We start from the raw sequence: 22945 nt of genomic DNA on the forward strand, positions 1-22945 counted from the left end.
TATTTCTAAATCCAAGTAGACGGGTACATTGTGGTGTAATGAGTAGACCTATGGTATTCATATTCTGGAGACTGGATCTCAGAACCTGGGTATTCAGAAAAGATTTTGGGTCCAGCTGATTGCAGAATAGGGTGTGAGAGACTGAAGGAGTTAATATCTCAAACATTGTGGTGGGGCAAGTTCTGCTTAACGACTAACTCTGCATAACAAGGAACTCTGCCTAGCAAGGAACCACAGATGAAAAGAAGCCCATCAGCACCCATCAGCAACAGGAGGGGGAGGGCATGCCGGAGGGTGCACAGGTCCATGTTCTGTTGTGCTGTTCGGATATGCTGAACCGGGCAGCTCACATCTGCAGGGAAGGGGAAGCTACTCCCCAAACGACCCCCCCCAAGCCCACGGCTCAAAGGCTACCTAAGTAGCCTAATGAGTTCGAGTGCCTGCCCGAAGGAGGGGCAAGGATGATAAAAGCACACAAACTGAAGGCCCAGGCGTACAAGCCCACTGGAACTGGACCCCTTGGCTGAGTGGACCAACGCTGGATCAGGGACAGGTGAAGTTCTTCTTCTTCTTCTTCTTCTTCTTCTTCTTCTTCTTCTTCTTCTTCTTCTTCTTCACTGAACTGATTCCCAAATAAGCAAGGCCTTTCACCTTAATCCTGACCTGGGAATCAGCAAACCTGAGTCATCATCCTGAGAAATTGGGACATGACATAGGGTCAGCCATCAAAGTTAAGACTTGTGTCTCTTTCAAATCTGAAATTCTCCAAATCAGAATTTCATTGCATTTTTAAATCAGAGAGCAATAGCGTGCCTCTCTTCAGTTGTAATAGTGAGACAGAAATGTCTGGACTTTAAGCAGATCTGGTCAGTAAAACAGTGATCAGATTTTTGAATAGCATTCTCTGCTTGGTAATCTATTTTAGCCAGCTTTAAGCTGCCTAAGAATAAGAGCCCATCAATTTTAGCTATGACTAAGGCTTAAAAAACAGTCCCACTGCTGCCAACTAATGAAATAGAATATGCCAACAAGAAGGAATTTCATTTGCAACAGACTGAGCCAGCTCAAAGCTCGCAAGGGGCTGTGTGCAAAGTAGGTCTTGCTATCACCTCTCCTTCTGTCTAGAGGATAGGGTGAAGGGGAAAAGTGGATACTGAGGGCTCCCCAGCAATCACTGTAGTTTGTCATGCTTCAGATTAATCCTGCAATCAGTGATAAAAAAAGCAAGGATGAGGAGAAGGTATGATTACTGTCTAGCTTACAGCATATAGGACACGCATGGGAGAAGAGAAGGGAAAATGCATCCTGGCTGTTGGGGGAAAGCCTGTTTCATTTCTGAGTTCTTATAACAGGCATTGCAGCTAGATCTTCCTCAAGCTCACCTAAAGTATTGTACCATGTAATTTTGGTCATGAAAGAAAGAGAAATCCACCTACAACATTTTTTATGTCACCTATTTTCTACTTTAAATATACCTGCTCACTTTATAGGTTATTTGAAATGTAGTAATGTTGTTATCAAAGTATGAGGTATCCTGGCCTTTAGCCTAAATGTTATCATATTTGCACTGTCCCCACAATGTCTTGGTATCATAATACAAAATTCAGCACATAGAAATTCAAGAAACATTTGAAGTTAAGTATTTTAAGTATCTCCTCTTAATCCCCCTCTTTATAAGAGGAATCTATAAGTCTTAAAATCCAGTCTCCAGTTTTCAGGTATGTGCTATTCAAAGCAAAGCAGAAAGGAGTTACATGTTTCTTCACCTTTAAATTGCTGAGCAATATTATAGTAGCAATTGTCTGTTAAATTTGTGATTTCCCTGGGTTTAGGGAAATCTGATGCTGTGCTTTGATGCATATTTCTCCCATCAGCATCCTCATTTATTTCAAGGAAACAACATCTAGAGGATATTTTTTAATATTGTATGAACCCAGCAAATGATACACCTCGCAGTGATTCAGAATGCCTTCTGTGCTGTAATTGTCATTTCCACCCCCGATATCCCACTGAAACAGCACCTCCAGACCTGTGCTGGTACCACTGATGTTGAGTTAGAGCTGAAAGCATGCAACCTTCTCAAGATACATGTAGAAGCACACAGAAGAGGTGCATCATGAGCAGAAAAAAAGCTCTTGAAGCTAAAAATAAAGAACAAATTGCTCTGAGTTCTCTCCCAGCTGTGCCACACGCTTACTTTCCTCTCCTCTGTCCCAGCTCTGGCTGTTTTGGGGTTAGACCAGCAAAGCACCATCTGCAATGATCCTCGCTGCTATCTCAGATAGCAAGCCCAGCACAGCCAGAGGGGAGGAAGATTCCTTATTTTCCACACATTGTTTCCTGAGCTGGCAGGACAGTCATGTGGGCAAAGCAACAGGAGGGAGGCTTGCTCTCCTTTTTCCAGCATTAGACCTGCTCTATGGGTAGATGGAAAATTTCAGTTGCTAGCAGTGCCGGTCTCGCATTGGCAGAGAGGATGACACTCAGTCACTTCCACTTTTACAAACTCACTGCATACCGTACTAATTTCTGCCTCCCCGAGTCTTACAGATTTCTCATGATGTGATATATGGTTTGCATCTGAACAACCCACACACCTAATCCCTGGACTACATTTCTCGCAGTTTTCCATTTTCCACCCACAGCTCCATTGACTTCTCAACACAAAGAGGCTGAACAGCAAGAGGATAGCAGAGCTTTGGAAACTGAAAGAAACATTTCAAAGCCTCATAAAGATTCTGGAAAAAGAATCAACCCAGGAAGGAGCTTTAAAACCACAGCAGCAGGCCAGATTTTATATGTAACCATGTCCCTCAGGTGGCAAGCTAGCAAGGAGAGAGAACCCAGAGGGGAAAATCTAGATTTTTTTTATGATATGTAGAAGGAAACTTTTTATGAGGATTTCCAGAGGTTCTTCAAATTCTCTCGCTGGGGAGCTGGGACTGCTCCAAGGACCTCCTTGGAGATATTCAAAAGCCACCTGGACATGGTCCTAGACAACTGGCTCTAGGTGGCCCAACTTGAGCAGGGGGTTGCACCAGATGACCTCCAGAAGTCTCTTCCAACCTCAGCCATTCTGCGATTCTGTGACATGCCGAAGGCTACAGGGGGATGGCCCAGACCAGGGACTCCACACACAGCTCCGGCTGTTTGATGGGGGCATTTCTCCCTGCCTGATCCCTTGGCAGTGTCCTTTGCTTTGGGTGGGCTCCCAGAATGACATGTGCAAAAGCAGCCTTGTGAGATGGGACTGTGCTGCTTTCTCCAGGACTTCCCTTGGATGTCCTTCCCCCACCTCTGCTTTCCCACTGTGCCCCCAGCAGCAGCTGTATGAACTTTCCAGAGTTGCTGAAAAATGCATTCGGACTCCCACTTGGGGACTGGGGAATCACTCAGCTATGGGGCCACTGCAAGCATAAGAGGCACAGGCTACCACAAGGGCTCTGTGTTTGGCTGGTCCCCAAGATGCATGTTGCTCAGGAAACCTGTGAAGGACAAACTCCAAGCTTTCAAGGAAAGTAACCAGAATAAACTACAGCATTTCCAGGCCCAAATGCTCCTAGGTGGGCATAAAGACACAGTTTTATTCCACCTTATATAGGTACTCGACATAGTAACTCTAGGCTCCTTACAGGTACTCAGCCCATCTAAGATCTGACTCATCACCTGGAGCTATTTGTCTTACTATATCAGCTACATAAGGAACTGATTTCTAGTCCTAATATGCACCTCGATGGCCTTGGATGGGAGCAATACAGGCAGTATGCTCCATCCATCAGTGGGCTCTTTTTTCCTTGGCTTTATGCAAAAAATTTAAATAGACATCTTTAAAAAAAATAAATTCTCCATCACTGAAATATCTTGTGCCATTATAGAAATTTTCCAGGTTAATCTGGGGGGTGTGTGTGTGCTTTTAGAAAAGGAAGGTAGGCATTGCTTTGAGGGAAAATAAGTGATAAAAGACAGTCTTTGACACTGTAAAAAGAGGTCAGAGCCCTTCTACAAATACAGAAATTTCAACTACAGCAATTCTGAGAAAATTCATGATTTTGTCCTGTGGGAATTTTTCACACTTGTCACAGTAAAAGGCCAGGTTCTGCCCACAGAGAGGCCAAAAAGTCAAATGTGACGCAGTATAATTATAAACATGTTAGATTTTGCACAAGCTCACTTGAGAAAGAGAATGGGCCAGTTCTGGCAGCTTGTTTCCACAAGCAAACTGCTTAGTGTTAGTGATACCTCACTCACAGATTACAGAAAGCGGCACACTTTCTGGTTCAGTTTTGAGAAAGAGGCAATTCCAGTTAACAGCAAAGAAACTTGAGAGCAAACACTTAGTACAGGTTTTGGGAGCAGCTACGTTATCCCTGACCATCAGTGACTTTGGCAGGTTGACAGGGACCTGATGGCCTCATGAAATATGTATGAAACAGAGCAGATCATGGATGCCCTCTGAGAGGCAGGAGAGCTGGGCAAGACCCCTCCTCCTCTCCTTGTTTGCATTAACACACCATGCTGGTACTGCATGAAAAAAAGGTCTCCCAACCCCGCAGAAGTTTTTTATTTCAATTTTTAGCCTACTTTTGTAAGGAGCAAGGCACACACAATTTCACTGTCATACTTGTCTAGTAGAAACATATGACCCATTTAGTCAACTAATTTTGACTGCAAGGGGTGGAGCCCATGTGAACTAGCCCATGGGTGAAGACCCTAATCAGGCTCCCTGGGAAGGGAAGACAGGCAAAGTCAGCTGGGGTCCCATATAGCAAGTTACTCTCCTGCCTCCCAAAGCTTCTCATACCCCTGCAACTGTATTTTTCTGGAATATTGTTGTTGTTTTTAAAAAACATACAAACAAAACCCCAAGCCCCCAAGGATATACAGAACACTGTATAATTTTCTCTGCATTTCAACACACTGCATGGTTTCGTGGCTCAGTGGTGCCTACATCCCTTTTCGCCCTCTCCTCTACACAGCACAGACTTAATGTAGGAGAAACCAGAGAAGGTCTGGCATAAGCAGATGCCACCCCCAATTTCAAAGCTGCTCTTTGGGTTGCTCTTCCACCCCTGTGGCATACCTGCACAGCTGGGCAGTGCTGGGCTCAGCTGTGCTTTGGGAGGGATCTGCCCATGCATCCAGACAGTGCAGATGGGTCACCAACATTACTGGGACACCACTATGACCCTTGCTATGTCCCAAGCCAGCTCCTGTCTTGTTTGCCACAAAACAAAGAGCAAACTGGGCCAGGCTCCTCTGTCCCGCTCCTTCCCATGAAGCTCAGCTGTCCTCCCCTGCTGTGCTCAGGGATGTGGCAGCTGCAAAGGAGCAATTGCTTCCCTGGCCAGCACAGCCTTGCAACTTCTGGTTGATTGCAGACAGCGCAACATCTCCAGGGTTTTGGCCCCAAATGAATGGGATTGCCCATTTAAGCAGAATAAAAAGGAAGTACTTTTACATCTCTCAGCCTAATTTCATAGATTAGTGTTCAGCCTGTAAATTCCTCAGCATGCAGAAGCTGATTTCTTCCTTGCACGGTTGAAGACAGAATAACCTCTTGCGTAATGACCCACAGTCTGGGACAGGGCACTCATTAACAGCTGCCTAATCCAACCAAGCAGTGCTTGTGACTGCGGCACTGACCTGAGACCCTCTCCTTCTGGCGAATGCTGTTGGCAGTACTCCAGAGTGAAGGACTCCATCGCCGCCAAGCCAGTACACCAGCGGACAGTGGCCATGTCCCAACACACCGTGCAGTTCTCAGCCTTGATGATGGGGATGGCGGGTGCTGGGGACACAGGGACACATTAGCTGTACCGCAAGGAGAGCACCAGTAGCTGGCGAGGGATGCTCATGAGGGAAAGGAGGAGTGACCTCCCTGAATACCCATGGCATAGTTAGTTTTATCTGTCCAGCCATGATCTTTTGCTTATTTGTGTTTCAATGGCAGAGAGCTACATTACAGAGAAAAAACCCACACTGGGAAAGTCACTGTGAATATTTGTGCATTTTCTTGCACATCCTTAGAATGTCCATGTAGATTTTTATGCCTTTCCTCAAGCGCATTTTCCCCATTTGTGCCATTCTTTAAGGAGCAGAGCACCAAGGCAGTACTGCATACAGCTCTCCCTGGATCACTTCAATCCTGTCCTCAGCCGTTCCTGCATGAACTGCATCAGAAACAAACATGCTGCTGTAGAACTGAGGGGGAGATGCTGACTTTATGCTTAATTATGTCCTGTTTATTTTTGCAATGTGGATACTAAAATTTGGTCCTGTAATTTCTCTTTTTTAGAGCCTCAGTTTAAGAACTACAGGCCCAACTGCAAGACAGAAAACTGAATGTAAAATAGCACACTGAATGCAAGTAATCAAAAGCTATTGTGTGAAATAGCACATCCAACATCGGAGGCTGAAAATGGATCAGTTGTATTCACTTGCTCCATTTCTTTCCATGGAATAGCAACATAAACAAACTTTACAACCTGTTGTTGAAACTCATATAAACAGTCTTAATACCAATCCTTAAAAGAAAAGTTATTAATTAAAAAAAGGTCATAGAAAGTTATTTTACTTTTAAAGAGATTGGGTTCCAAATAGGAGGCCTAAGACAAAAGTAGAAATTAGACAATTTTATGACAAGATAATCTTATAGAACTGCAACCAGCATTCCAGATGCATTCTGTTTTGTAAGTGTTGTGGTTTAACTCCATCTGGCAACTAAGCACCACACAGCCGCTCATTCACTCCCACCCCAGTGGGATGGGGGAGACAATCAGAAGAGTAAAAGTGAGAAAACTCTTGGGTTGAGATAAAGACAGTTTAATAGGTAAAGCAAAAGTCATGTGTGCAAGCAAAGCAAGGAATTCATTCACTACTTCCCATCGGCAGGCAGGTGTTCAGCCATCTCCAGGAAAGCAGGGCTCCATCATGCATAACAGTTACTTGGGAAGACAAAACACCATCACCATCACCACACTTCCTTCTTCTTCCCCCAACTTTATATGCCAAGCATGATATCACATGGTCTGGAATATCCCTTTGGTCAGTTGGGGTCAGCTGTCCCAGCTGTGTCTCCCCCCAACTTCTTGTGCACCCCCAGCCTCCTCGCTGGTGGGGTGGTGTGAGAAGCAGAAAAGGCCTCGACTCTGTGTAAGTACTGCTCAGCAATAACTAAAACATCCCTGTGTTATCAACACTGTTTCCAGCACAAATCCAAAACATAGCCCCATACTAGCTACTATGAAGAAAATTACCTCTACCCCAGCCAAAACCAGCACAGTAAGAAAAATAATTTGTTATTAGTAGAAAAAGAAAGAAAAAGTCCTCATAAGTACATATTGATTTCCTGGTTTAGTGAAAATCAGGAGGCTAGCAATCCAGGTGTAAGAGACTGAATTGTTATCTGGAACCCTTTGCCTCAAAGATTGTTAGGTGTGAGGGACTGGACTGTCATCTCAAGGAACTGTGAACTGTTTATCTCCAGCCCTTTGTCTCCGAGATGGCCTGTTTAAGCAGGACATTCCTCTGTCCATAAGGAGGATTACCAGGCCATTGAGGCATCCAAGGGAGGAAATGGGGCTGGAGCTGATAGGATACTGGTTTCTGATCAGGCAAGGGTCCTATGATAGACGAAACCTGCAGCGCGTGACATCATCGAAATATGCCCTATAAAAACCCGTAGAGACAAGCCGTGGGGCTTTCTTTTTTTTTCCACCACCAAAGAATTGAAGATTGAGGACCAACGGGACGCCGCTGGATCTGTGGTGGTGACCATCCTAGCAATCCTATCCCGACTGCTTGCTTAATTTCTACCTTTTCTTCCATTCTATCCTATCGATTGCCATTATTTTCCACTTTTGATACTTTTGATAATAAAAGTTTTTCTGGGTATATGGCATTTGACCTCATTTGTGTCTTAATCTCGCTCTTGGGATCATATCAAAACCTTCCCCAACATTGGATCGGGACACCAGGTTAAGATGTACTTGATGTTTTACTACAGGAACAGCTAATCTAGGCATTCAGCAGAACAAAGAATCTGTGGGATAGATTCTCATCTGGTAAGAAGTCTGTATAGCTCCCTTCGCAATAATCCTTTAATTCTCTTCTGACATATTTGATTATTGTCTGGTTTTAAATGCATCTGTTTCTAAAGAATAAAAAATTAATCGCTAAATCCCCCAATATCTGCATTCAGAAACTGACACACATACCCACATTTATGTATGTGCAAACAGTACATCACAAGACATCAAGTACTTTTTTAAATTTAAATTATCTGTCTAAAGAGTAGATGGAGTCAGCATACCAGAAAAAAGTTGTTACTGTGCTTCTGATATTTTTAACAACTTAACTGCAGTTACTCAAGCTGTACTAATTAGAATATATATCTGATTTCCTGGTAATATTCCAGTACTCATATAAGTGATCTTATAAGAGGCAAAGAGCAGAAAAGGGTAAGTTCTTACTCTGTCCCTCAGATACAGGATGAGAATCACATAGGTTTTGAACAACAGAAGAAAGTGCATTCACTCCTATGTTTTTAGGATTGCAAAGAGCCTTCATCTGGAGATCAGTTTGAGATGGATGGGATGGGGGGAAGGTGGGGCTATAGAGAGATACTTGCTGCCTTCAGCATCACTCCCTCACAGAAAATACTGCTTGGAAACAGCATGTTCCCCAGGGGAGGGGAGGACAGGCTGCGAGTTTGGGAGGTGGAAGAGCAGGAGACAGGAGGTGCTGAGGGGATGCTGCTGCAGCAACATGCTGCATTCCCCACAACTCCCGAGGCCCACTGCCACCTCCATGCATGCAATCCCAATGGGGAAGCCTTGGAGGTGTTCCCAACATCTGAAAGAGGCACAGCTTTGCTCCACTATTAATGCGTATGTTCAAGTCACTGCATATACCAGCAAATTATTTTCTTGTATGTGCCAACTTTTAATCTGAATTACTGAAAATAAACTCTCTAAATTCTTGCTTCTGAGTTTATATTGCTAATTGGACTACTTGAAGAGTCAAAGTATTCCAGCTTCATATCAAAGTAGCCAGGCTCACACTGAAGAACTGGTTTCCATTACCGGTGCTCATCTTTCCACCCTTGGCCTTAAGGGGATGCAGCGGTTTTGCATCAGTCAGTGCTCAGCAGTGTCCCCACAAGTCCACCTGGGGCTCCGCGTGCTCCAGAGGGAGTTCACTTAGCTTGAGGGATGGTATTTAATGAGCCCTTATTTGATTTAGTTTATTTGTTTTCTTAAAGAAACAGACCAAAGGAAGGCAACAAAGACTTGAGGAAATTAACTTCTTCAGAAGGCTTCAGTTTTGGGAAAGAGAATGATGAGCCTGATGCCAAAAGGCAAATACAGTTCTTAAAAATAATGGCTTCAGAGAGGTGAGAACCCCTTTTTAAATTATGATTTATTAGGTAGTAATAACTCATTATTATTTGACCATTTTGCAGGAATTCTCACAATTACATTGTTGTAATTGCTCACAAGCACATTGTTGATGTCATAAAATTTGAATTTCTACGTTGAATTCTTTGGAAAAACATCTTTGCTAAAAATACGAATAGCAAATTGAATATCAAGGAGAATTATCAACAAATTTGAAGTCTAGTGGATTAAGCAAAAGGCTTGAAGCTGTGGTTGCTGCCAAGTGATTTCAACAATACACTCAGTGTTGTACAGAGTTATTTCATTATGAAATTGTTAAATGTCTGTATTTTGTAACTGCAAGAAGCAGTAGCACTAAAAAAGTCATCTGGCAAAAGGGCCTCAGACACAAGAGGCTTCACCTTGCTTGTAATTCAAGAAGCAATAGTTTTGTCAATACAAATTATTAAAGAAATTAAGTCTCAGAAAAATTAATCAGTCAAATGAAGCTCATAAACAATACTTGTCTAATTACTTATCTTAATTTATATCACTTAGCAGCAGAGCCTCTCAGCCACACCTGAGATTTGTGTTCCACTGAGCTAGACGCAGCATGTAACCTCGGTAAAGCAGGCCTTCCCCTGAAAAGTTAATCATTTAAATCAATGCAACATAGATGTATTTGGGAGAATGGCAGAGAGGCAAAAAATGCAGCTGTCGCCTCCATTTTCCACAGGAGAAGCAGCAGCACAGAGTAGCCAGGTGGCTTTCCCAGAGCTGCCCTGGAGCATTGCAGTGCACTCAGAAGAGAAATTCATAATGTGCCACCCCAATGCCCCAATCACGAGGCCTGAGACTGGAAACATCTTCAAATCTGAATACCTTCAAGTTTCCTCCCAGGAGCAATTATGCTGCTATCTCTTAGCAAAAAGGGAAATGATTGCGAGTTGCCTGCTATCTGCCAGATGGGCTAAATGAAACAGTTTCTTCTGTTTCAGTAACACTATGGACTAGAATTGGTCTAAGAACTTGAAGCTTATAATAATCAAATGCCAAAATAACAATCAAATGCCAAAACATGTACATACCCATTTAAAAAATGGCTTTTTCACTGGGTAAGCTACAGCCTGTGCAGTTCACAGCCATGACCCACACACTGTAACAGTGATCCGGCTCCAGGTCCTCCAAAATACAGTGGCTCTCCTTCACTGTCACTCTGTATTCTTCCACCAAAGCTAGGAGGAACACACACACACACGGGATGTTACACTCACGTTTCACTGCTAGGGCCTATGATTGCACCTCTTGACTAACATGTAAAAAACAGTCAATTAAAAAAATCCAGAAAGCATTATTAGCCAACTTCTCTATATTTTGCTCTGACTCAGTTTTGACAAAGTTTTTGACATGCCCTTGAATTGTGTGCATTCAAACCCCATTGATGGCAAGGGGAGATTATGGCCCTCAGTCCTACTGAGGACTAGGCTGCAAATTTGGGACATACGATCAGCAGTTATCAACTCTGGTTTCACCTCTCTATAACATAACATTACAATTTATCATAATGGAATTTATAGCCCTTAGCTATAAATTAGCTATTATAAAAAGCCCTTGGCATTCTTTAGAGTGCACACACACACGTGCACCAGCATACACACACGCACACATGGATTTGTGCAGAGCCCAGTTACTTTAAGTGACTTTATGATCAGCCTGAGCTTTATAATGAATAAGCATTTCAATCCTCTTTTCTCAATTTCCATATTTAAGATCTAAAATATGTCATTTTGAAAAAAAATCCTTGCCTACATGTGTAGGGTCAATTATATGGAACTTAGTTAATGGGCCTGAAAGTAGCTCATGGTTGCAAGAGCATTCCAGACACCTTTAGAAGGCCTTGAACAGAATAAACAAGAAGACCGAAAAAGAAAGATCCCAATTAGAAAAATACAGGTGCACATTCCACGATAAAGGGAACTTGGCACAACCAACCTCAATTCAGGGGCTTATCTTGGCCAATTGGACTGAGACAAGTTTCGCATGCTCTAGTTAATATAGCCAATTATGTCCTGTGTTTATGCGCGTGTACAGAGTGAGTATAACTAACTGTATCTTATGTTTATACACGTGGACAGTATCGATATAACCAATCACATTTTATGTTTGTGCGCGTGGACACCAAATGCTTGCATGCAGCAGCCAATCAAAGCTTCTAAGCAACTTAGAGAATTGTATAAAAATGATCAGCTAGGCTCAATAAACTGGCGACTTTAATCATCATATTGGTGTTCTATCGTCCGGACCCCGCATGGAAGAACCCTAAACCCTACATACATGTGGAAGTATTGTGGAAATACTGATTATCTTTTCCTGTCATTTTTTATTAGGACACATTTCTGAAGTACACACAGGGCCCTAAAAACCGAATCAAGCCTGTCCCTTTGGGAGCTCTATCTGCAGTACCCACAGGGCAGCAGGTACACATCCTCTCTGAAGGTCAGGCCACTTCATAAAAGGGCACTGAAACAGGGATGTTGCTGCTTCTCTGCAAGCAACTGCCCTGTACTTTGTAGACCACGCTATTTACCTTGCATTTTGGGGGACAAAGGGGAGAAGAAGGAATGGCATCTACTTTGTGCTCTCCTCCACTATTACCTGTCCTTAGTCCTATGCATGATTTCTTCACAGCCCCTCCTCTCTCTGCATCCTGGGTCCTCCCCTGCCACTTGGCCTCCCCTCTGCTGACCCGAGACCAGAGCAGAAAGGGCTGCTGCCATTGCAAAGGCAAGGCCTTACATACCCCCCACATCTTTGCTGGCTTGTGTCTCCTCCATACAATAGACCTGGAAGCAGTCGATGGTGTCCTCGTCGTTTACAGCCCAGTAGACGGCAATGGAGGTGCTGGTAGCTGAGTTTGGTTCCTGAGGTATGACAGTTGGTGTCTGTGGGACTGAGAGGAAAATCTTCAGTTATTATTCACACTCCTGTATTTTCAGCCAAATTACCTACAGGTTCATGAGGCAACCTGGTCACTTATTTTCACAGAACAAACACAGCAAGCACTTGAAATATGGACAATACTGGTGCAGTTTTAGAGCAATAGGTCCACCTAAACTAGAAACAGAAAAAATTAATTGTTCAGCATGGGAATCTGATTGCCCATTTCCCTCACAGTCTGGACAAATAAGATCCAGACCCAGTACTGGGACCACCCGAACCCAGCACAAAGCATGCGCCCGTGCCCTGCCCATCTCTTGGGGTCCTTCCCTATGGGGCAGGACCATCACACAGATGAGTCGTGGCACAGCCAGTCATTTCCAACCTCCAGCAGGACAAGGGGAGCAGTGCACTACTTCCCAGGCCTGCGGCAATCCTGGACACGCAGAGCTGTCATACAACCCCAGTGGCATCAACAACCCCTCTCCTTTCCCCAAGAGACCTGCTCCTTTCAGTCACAGGGAGAGCATTCCAGCTCTGCACTCCACTTTGAGGCACACATGTTGATGAAACCCCAAGAGACAACTGATAACTTCAGGTCACCTCCTCGGAAAGGCCAGAAGACCCTGGAGCCTTACGCAAGCTCCATTGGGCAACTGCCTTCTCAATTACCTGACCTTGCCTTGCGGCGCAGGCACCAGAGGAGAAGACACTCTATGAAGAGGATGCCTGTGAAAGCGGAGACTGAAAGCACTTGTTTGTAGCAAACAGCATGGGACAGCTCACTGATGGGAAGAGGAAGCTTGCAGAAGAGAACCTCCTCCGGAGACAGACATAACTGATCCCAGAACAGTGGGCAGGGGGGAGGACCTGCCACACCAGGGAGGGATTCATGCAGTGTGTCAAACCCGCCAAGAGACAGACAAAAACAGGGATGTGCTTTTAGGAAAAGGAAGGCTCAGATCTCCTGCAATCACAGCCCAGGGAGCAGGAAGCTACCTGCAGCCTTGGGTCCGCCCCTGCCCAGAGGTGGACTCCTACTGCAGGTGCACAACCAGGTGCTCCTTTCTGGCACAGTCATTTTCCTGGCAGACCCAGAGGATCCTTGGTGGGTAGGCTGAACCCAATCTCTGCCTTAGCCAAAGCACCCAAATCCCATGGGACAGCCAGGAGCATCCCTCACAAAGAGTTCTTCAAAGACCTCCAAGGTTCCCCAAATTTTATATAAACTTTGTCTACTGATCCACACAGATCCATCCCTGATGAGATATTGTTCCCCTCTATGATTATGGCTTAAAAGAGAGGGAGAGGAAAGAAAGAAAGAAGCAAAAAGCCCTAAAAGATGTTCATTGTTAAAGTGACTGCAGGGAACAAAGATACATGGTTCTATTTCTTCACCCAGTAAATTTCCATATTGCATGAATTCTGTTAGAATCTCAGCAGAAGGCTTTTGCTTTTTTTCAGTTATCTTTACAGTAATGATGATGGTCCCCTGTGGCATGAACAAGGCAAATGCAGATGCTGGCTGTTTCCTTATGATTTATACAGAGAGCTATCAGTACAGTAGGATTACATCTGCTTCCCATTGAAAAAAATTATCCTTCTCATTGCTAAAAACAATCCACATTTTGTCTTTTGACTGTATCTAGAGTTGGTCAATTTAAAAACTGATCATCTTTAGGAAAAGATTTCCTTTCAGTGGACCCAGTGGGGAAACCAGCTTTTTTCTCCAGTGAAATTGACACTATTTGTGATCACAGAAACCCCATAACTGCAAAATTTATTATTATGCCAAATTTGAACAGAAGCTAGCTTAATGAATAAAACTTCCAGAAAAAAAAAAAAAGTTATAGATCAAAATTCAGTTCAGTAACATTGAAAAACATTAGATTTCTAATTTCTTTTTGCATAATATGAAACAAACTTTTGAAAGGAAGTAATTTCAAAGCAAGAAGTTTAACTATTCTCTTCAGAAACAGAACATTTCTGTGTTATCAAAGTGCTGGCCCTTTTTTAAATGAATTTTAGTCAAAGAAATGAGATATTTGTGCAACAAGTTGTGATGGGTTGACCCTGGCTGAACACCAGGTGCCCACCAAAGCCGTTCTATCACTCCCCCATCCTCAGCTGGATAGGGGAGAGAAAATATAACAAAAGGCTTGTGGGTCGAGATAAGGACAGGAGAGATCATTCACTATTACTGTCACGGGCAAAACAGACTCAGTTTGGGAAAATTAACTCAATTTATTACAAATCAACCAGAGCAAGGTAATGAGAAATAAAACGAAATCTCAGAACACCTTCCCTCCACCCCTCACTTCTTCCCGGGCACAACTACACTCCCGGATTTCACCACCAAGCCCCCCCCCAGCGGCACAGGGGGACAGGGATGGGGTTTATGGTCATCACACGTTATTTTCTGCCGCTTCACCTCCTCAGGACGAGGGCTGATCACACTCTTCCCCTGCTCCAGCGTGGGGTCCCGCCCATGGGAGACAGTCCTCCACGAACTCCTCCAACGTGGGCCATTCCCACGGGCTGCAGTTCTTCACGAACTGCTCCAGCATGGGTCCATTCCACAGTGTGCAGTCCTTCAGGAGCACACTGCTCCAGCGCGGGTCCCCCACGGGGTCACAAGTCCTGCCAGAAAACCTGCTCCGTGGGCTCCTCTCTCCACAGATCCGCAGGTCCTGCCAGGAGCCTGCTCCAGCGCGGGGTTCCCACGGGGTCACAGCCTCCTTCGGGAACCCACCTGCTCTGGCGTGGGGTCCTCCACGGGCTACAGGTGGATATCTGCTCCACCGTGGACCTCCCTGGACTGCAGGGGGACAGCCTGCCTCACCAGGGTCTTCACCACAGGCTGCAGGGGAATCTTCGCTCTGGCGCCTGGAGCATCTCCTCCCCCTCCTTCTTCACTGACCTTGGTGTCCGCAGGCTTGTTTCTCTTACATGTTCTCACTCCTCACTCCGGCGGCAGTTTCTCCCCGTCCCAACTTTTTTTTCCTTCTTAAAAATGTTATCACAGAGGCGTTACCACTATCACTGATTGGCTCGGCCTTGGCCAGCAGCGGGTCCGTCTTAGAGCCGGCTAGTATGGGCTCGCTCTCTCTCGAACACAGGGGAAGCTTCCAGCAGCTTCTTACAGAAGCCACCCCTGTAACCCCCCCCCCGCTACCAAAACCTTGCCAAACAAAACCAATACACAAGTTAGTTTGACTAAATCATATTTTTCAACAGAGAAGTGGGACATTTTCTGATCAGGAGAGCAGTTGCATTCCTCTGTGACTTTAATGGAAGATTGTTACCATCAGCAGAGGTCCTCATCTTCTAATGGGCAGGACTCACGGCAGGCTTTGGAAATAATAATTTTCAAATTTTGAAATTATTCCCACCCTTCTTCTGGCAGAGCCTGGGTTCCAGTATGCTCTGGCATGCTGCAAGGGGTTTTTATGCTTATGCATTTGTTAATGTGGTGGCTTACATGAAAGGAGGAAGAATTCAAGGGAAAAGGACTTTTCATTAGTGGATATGGAAAACTTGGAAATGGAGGGTGTTTTGAAGGAAAGATGTTTCTGAAGTAAAAAGAAAGTTCTATGAAATTGTTCAGTAAAAGACTATTCTTTCTGAAGGAAAAATACGTGGATTGGAGAAACATGGCAAATTCACATCTATTTCATCAAATGGCTTCAGTCAAAACAGATTCTGAGAGTGTCTGACATTTGCCTCCTGTATTTGATAAATTATATACTCGAGATGTTCAATTCCAAGTAAAGTTTCATGTAGACATTTACCTCTATTTTCCTTCAGGAAGGGCATAATCTTGAAAAAAAATATATATGTTTTGTCTACCGCTCACCAAAGTAAAAATCACAATAGCAATTGAAATACTTGGTAGTGGAAGTGAAGGATGAAAACCAGGTATTTCAGAAAGAGAAAGAGAAGAAAGTATAAAGGATGAGGAGCTTTGAAGGTCACTTGCTAGTAGACAGTCATTCATTTCCAGTTTGTCAAAGCAAACTGGTCTGGAGCCATTTGATATTCAGCAAACACAGTAGCTAATGCAAATCAAACCAAAAAGTGGATCTCAGCAGTTTGGGGAAAAACACGTTGGAGTAACTTGTGGAAGAAGGAAATATAGCATGATAAAACGGGTCTGTTATCCTGGATGACCTTGCCAGTAGGTAACAGCCCAGGAGGAAAGAATGGTTGCACTCATGGGACTGCAAGAGGGAGTTTAGGAACTAAACCAAGATACATAGCACATTTACACCACTAAGTTAACACTGGCTGAAAGTAGGTTAAAAAAAAAATAATCTTTTTGTCTGACTTCCTAAAGAAATGAGGCTGAGATAACACTGCATGCACAAGCGTCTGTCCAACCTCACCTGAGCAGCTTTGAATGCCTCAGACAAATTCATACAAATCTGACAAGGAAGTTAAGGTCTCAGAGATATTCAGTTCCTCTAAGTCTAATAAAAGCAAGTGACTCTGTGGAGGAGAGAGTCAATCTCCCCATAGTGACACTGCTGGGTGCACTCAACTCTTGTTAGACACCAGAGAGTCTGTGCAAGATGGCACTTCTCCAATGTCCCATTAGGCACCTGAAAATCCAGCCAGGAAACAAAGCAACTTACAGGAATCCATGCTTTAGTTCCAGTGCTCAGGGACCAAACGTGAGAGAGGGGCATCATTTGAAAAGCCAGAGAGTGACTACAACAGCAGTGGTGCATGAGATGGTGAATGGGAGGTTATAAAGCATGACAGTGAGATGTGAGCTCCCAAAACAAACGTTCTCTTGAGAAAGAAACCCTGTTATGAGGAAAAGGAATCCACAAATTGGTGCTGATAAATTCTTCATTGACAGCTGTCCATATCCAGATAATTTCTATAGGTGTACATACAGGCAGAGCAGAAAGCCCACACAGGCAGGCTTTTTACAGGATATGAAATATGAGAGAGATTAATAAACCCCTTTATCATGTACAATTTTCACTGCTGTCCTCTGGAGTAGATGCTGTTTCCAGCTACAGTTAAGCACTTTCCCTTCACATTCCTGTTGTCCTAGTTTCAGCTGGGATAGAGTTAATTGTCTTCATAGTAGCTGGTACAGTGCTATGTTTTTGAGTTAGGTATGAGAAGAATGTTGATAACTGATGTTTTCAGTTGTTGCTAAGTAATGTTTAGTCTAAAGTCAAGGATTTTTCAGCTTCTCATGCCCAGCCAGCAAGAAGGCTGGAGGGGCACAAGAAGTTGGGAGGGGACGCAGCCAGGGCAGCTGACCCAAAGTGGCCAACAGGGTATTCCATACCATGTGATGTCACATCTAGTATATAAACTGGGAAGTGGGGGGATTGTTGCTCAGGGACTAACGGGGTGTTGGTTGGTGGGCAATTGCATTGTGCATCACTTGTACATTCCAATCCTTTTATTATTACTATTGTCTTTTTATTAGTGTTACCATTATCATTATTAGTTTCTTCTTTTCTGTCCTATTAAACCGTTCTTATCTCAACCCACAAGTTTTACTTTTCCCGATTCTCTCCCCCATCCCACTGGGTGGGGGGGAGTGAGTAAGCGGCTGTGTGGTGCTTAGTTGCTGGCTGGGGTTAAACCACAACACCTGTATGCAGGGGTTTCAGGTGCCTCCTTTCACTTGGCATAAGCCCAGGGACCTTGGCCATCAGCCAGTCCCTCCACTCTCCTCCCCACACCAGCTCTGCTGGGCTTCCTCCCTCAGAGGAAGCGAGTTCAGGAGACCCTTTGATTTCCTCTTCTGTCCCTGCCTGCAAGGGAACAGCAACTTCTTTAGCCTTGGGAGATTTATAGATAGAGACCTTCTGCTAGTCTGAGGTACAGATATCTTAAATGATGCAAGAATCACCCACTTCAGTGCTTTTCCCTCTGTTGCTCATCTTAGTATCCTAATATAAGCCAAACACTTGTGCACAATTAGATTTCATTTTACATCTGACTTTGCTAATTATATGGTTTGCAAATTTATACTTCTCAAATAGATTCTGTTTTTAGCTTCCTAAAATTTCCAAAGCATTGCCAAAACATTAGCTTTTGTAAAGATGATATTCAGAGATTCTTACCAGCTATATGTTTTAAGGAGTGCTGGTTGCTTTTTCCTGGACTGTCCATGTAATGCTCAAACAGTGAAAAAGCACTGGTCACCTTTTCTAAAGAGAGAGTAGTATCCATTGCAGAAAGTAACCTATTTGGAAGAAAACACATAGCTGTATAAATCCCTTGTGGTGTCACATAGTTTCCAAAGGCCAGAAGCAAAGACCATGTGACATACAGGTCTCTCAATATTTCTCATGAACTTGAGGACAACATGCAAGGAGAAGCTGTTTCCCTGCTTTTGAACATTTAGAGCATACTGCAATTTCAGATCAGGAGCACAGTGAGAACAAACACAATTTGTATACACTTGATCCATGAGAACATGAGGATTAGAAGTTCACAGCAAGACTCCCAAGAACACAGTGGTTTAAACTTACTAACAGTACCTTCAAAGGTTACAAATGTTAGCGCCAAACTACAGCAGCTGAGTCCAGAGATATATGGTAAAGCAGCTGCTTGGGGCAAGCAAAAAACCCAAGATGGATTCCACTTAATTAGCCCATATTTGCTGAGCTCATTATAGGAAAAAACACAACACGTTTTTAACTCTGAGGCAGAAGCAGCTTCAAGGAAATTAAAGGGGTTTTTTCAAAGCAACTGAATTTTACCTTTCTCCCCCTTTTTTTTTTCAGTCACCAAAGTAGTTAACTATGAATAATCTTAACAAAGCACAACAAATATAAAATATACTTTCTTTAGAAAAACATGCATTGTTATGTAGATTTGTTCTTAACCTTTTTTAGCAAGTCAGGTATTATCAAAGTAATAACCAAACCCATGCATGAAACAGAATAAACATTAAGTTTAGTGTGTAAGTTAACAAATAAAGACTAAGTATACAGAAAGACTTGGAAAATTGTTTTGTCACATTATACATGCTCTATTCTTATGCAATAAACTACATGCAGATATGTGGCCAGGCTGTCACATTTTGACTTACAACAGGGGAGTCCAAATTTGTAGTCCTAATTCTGCAAATTAATGGGAACCATGAAGGGGTGTTTGGCATAGTCTCTTCAGACTGCTCTCCTGGGGCTGTAATTTGACCATGAACTGAAACCCTCATGTCATTTTTATACCCCAGTCCATCAACACATATCAGCATGCATATCGCTGTGATGGCTGAGGCAGCACTGACAATGGTATGTTTGATATGCACTGTGCAACGCCCAGGCCCTTTGGGCAAAGTCAGCAGTGGTGGTGTGGACAAAGCAGGATTTCCCTCAGTTTGGGGGCTTGCATAGGAGGAGCCTGCAGCCAGCCTGTCTGAATATTCATAGTTCACCTTGGAATATTTATTGGGGGAATATGGGCTTATAACTGAACACTTCTCATAAAGGATGGGTCTCACCAAAATTACTCCCTTAAAGAAATCACACATGGCAGACAACTGTTTGCGATTGTATGTATTTACTGGTATGTGCAGGTGGGCCAGGATGCAGCTGTGATGAGGCATGAGCCCTTGACACATTCTGAATCAGGTGGTGCTGATGAGGAGACATGGGAAGACATCACCACACAGTTTCCCAGTAAGCTTTTGAAAGGAGCAATGGTGAAAAATACAGATAAAACAGTTACTTAATCTCATTTTTTTCTGGAGTTGTGTTCAGAAATATAGTCCAACAACCCCAGCCATGGCAGTGACACTTTGCATTATAACCTTTCAGAGACCATGTAATACAGAACCAGACTAGTGAAAAAAGAACATACTAGTGATGTCCAAGAGATGTAAGCATGGTCAAAGTGTTTTCCAGTATATGTGTGTATAATAAGAACTATAAGGAACACCTGTTTAAGAATGTCAGTGTAGACATAGAACTTTAAGAACTTATAGACATTGGGTAACTCCTTTAGATGCTTAACACAGGATTCTAAATAAAGACACAAACAGTGTGAGGTTTTCTTATAAGCATAAAAAAAGGGAGCGTTTTCCTCCAGTGCTTGACAGTCACATATTCCACTTTGCAATAATGTGCAAAAAAAGCAATCTTTTTTTTTCCCCCTAAAGGTAACTCCTTCCAGTGGGAGAAGTAAGTTTGAGGACTGGAGAAACAGCCCATTTTAGTGAAAACAATGACAATAAAAAACAAGGCAAGCATATCTTAGAAGTAATTTTGTAGAGGGAAAGAAAGCTAGTTTGATAAAACACTGGACTTACCTCAACAGAGTTAAATAGCGATTCAATATCACTCACAAACTCTTCAATCTTCATTGACTTTTCTTCCAGTGCTATTAGCAATTCACCTAACTTATCCTGAAATTTCAAATGTTTCAGTAACTAAGTATGTTATTTTATAAAGTTTTCGCACACAACTTTCTTTAGGTTAATATTTTTGTTTTGCCATGAGCCACCATTGGAACAATTGCTAAATTAAGTTCAAGTATCTCCCTGGCTACAAAGACAAGCACAGAAATAGCAACAGGAACAGTCACAAAACTGTTTCCAAACAAAAAAAAAGTGAGCTCAGTTCAACAAGGTGCTGAGTGTCTATACAGTTATTGAATTCTACAAATTCTAATGTAGCTTTGCTAGAAACTGAGGGTACTCAGAGCCTCATGAGAGTCCTCAAGAGATCACAGGAACAAGCCCATAAAAAGGAAGATAATGCAGGTAATTATGAGGCTGATAGATTATGCAGTGTTGTAATCTTTTTTATTTAGAATTTTAAAGATATTTCCTGTAAACCAGAATCCATCAAAATCACTGATTGAATTAGATGTGGAAACAAAAGCAGTCCAAGGGACAACAGGCATCAGACAACTCAGAACTTTTTCTTAGTCCTTCTTGACCTTTTGTGAAAGCAAGCTGGCTATCTGCTCAGGTGCAATTTATAATTTATAAAAATAGTTTTAATTAGCTGGCATAAATCTAAAAGGAAGGTCAACTTCCTTTGGTAACAGCTTCCTATTATGGTAGACTTCTACTACAGCTAGATCTGTTGAAAACTAGCATATGACTTTCCATTACTTATAAATGTCACATTGGACTGTAAAATTGAAAGCTCACTTTATAAATATTTACAGCCAATAACCAAAATTCAGAGGCAAACTTCTGTTTGCCAAGATAACCTATAAAATCTGATAGATGCTGTCCATAGCTCATTTCATTTACTGTGAAACTATGTTCCTACAGTTAAAATTCAGGCAACAAGCATTTTGCTATATTAATGTTTTCTCAGTAATTATACAGAGGTAACAAGAAACATACAAATGCTGTCTTGGAGTAACCTGAGCCCTGAGTGCTAGAAATCATGTGAAGCCAAGCCTGTGTTGTGGCCAGATTTAATATTGGCTTCATGTCCATGTTGCACAGCCAGGGAGTGATATTATGGGACATTTATTTGTGGCTTAACTTGACTTGCTGCAATGCAGGTACATTCAAGGGATGGCTGGGGTCTGTGACTTTATTACTGACTTACTGGTGGCTAATTAATCACTTCTAAGTCAAGCATGAATGGACATATATAAAAAGTGACTCTGCTGTCATACATCTGCACACCATGGAGATAGTTTGTAAATACCGATATTTGAAATTGGCACATTAACTCCTCCTACTTTTAATTTCTCCTTCTTGTATATGAGTTAACATAAAAATAACATAAATCCCAGCGATACAAGTCCTTCGAGAATTTTAATGAAATTACACAACCAAACATGTGCCAGGAAAAGAGACCTCACCTTTCAGATACTGGGGTGAGATTAAATAGCTGGTCACCAAGAAAGGAAAATCTATACTTATACATGAACAAATCTGATATAGGAAAAGTGAGACATCACATGCGTGCCGTTTTCACAAGCATGCCATTTTCACAAGCAGAGCTGCAATTTAATGAAGAATAGCTTCCACAGAAACAAAAGCATTTTCACTAGTATTGCTAGCAAAGGAGTACACTGCTGAAATGGAGGGCATTTTTATCTATCTTTTAGAGTGGTACAGCTTAGAAATAGTGGGAAGAAGAAGGACTTTCTAAACTCTTACCTGCACTACAGCTAAAACACTACTGGCACAGATGAACTGAACAGAAAATGAGGATGGAGTTTCAACAAAACTGTGTAGTGTAAACTGTGTAACTAGTCTAACATCTCTGAGCAACCAACACACATAACTGGGACGGGGAACACTTTATGATGATACTGGTCCCCACATATGGAGGTTTCTGTACCTTGTCAAGTGAAATGAGCTGCTATTACTAAAAATTTCTTTTCATAGAAACAACACTCTTCCCATTTCTCCCCCTACACATACAAATCAGACAAACTTACACAGATGAGAAGGCTAAAAGATGGAAAGTCTCGTAACAGCTACATATAAACAAGGTTGTTCAAACTTCTGAACAAATAAAAATAAAAGCTTAACAAGCCTAGGACTCTAGAGAATACCTTCAAGAGCTCTCACAGGTGTTTAGGAATAGTTTTTATTTTATAGATACTATGACAGCCTCTGGACTGCTCTCTGAAGCCTCTTCACTGACAACAAGGGAGGCCTGGAGAAATTAGCCTCA

General features: G+C 42.8%; 1 protein-coding gene and 1 pseudogene across 1 annotated transcript in view; one reads left to right on the plus strand and one right to left on the minus strand.

Annotated features, from left to right (window-relative positions):
• Positions 1 to 22945, plus strand: part of LOC126035357 (uncharacterized) — a 503584-nt gene that overhangs the window by 72738 nt on the left and 407901 nt on the right. The gene's annotated exons all lie outside the window — the stretch shown is intronic.
• LOC126035541 (cardiomyopathy-associated protein 5-like) overlaps positions 1 to 22945 on the minus strand; it is a 51291-nt pseudogene that overhangs the window by 8064 nt on the left and 20282 nt on the right.

The sequence above is a fragment of the Accipiter gentilis genome, chromosome W (assembly GCF_929443795.1).
Source record: "Accipiter gentilis chromosome W, bAccGen1.1, whole genome shotgun sequence".
NCBI lineage: Eukaryota > Metazoa > Chordata > Aves > Accipitriformes > Accipitridae > Astur > Astur gentilis.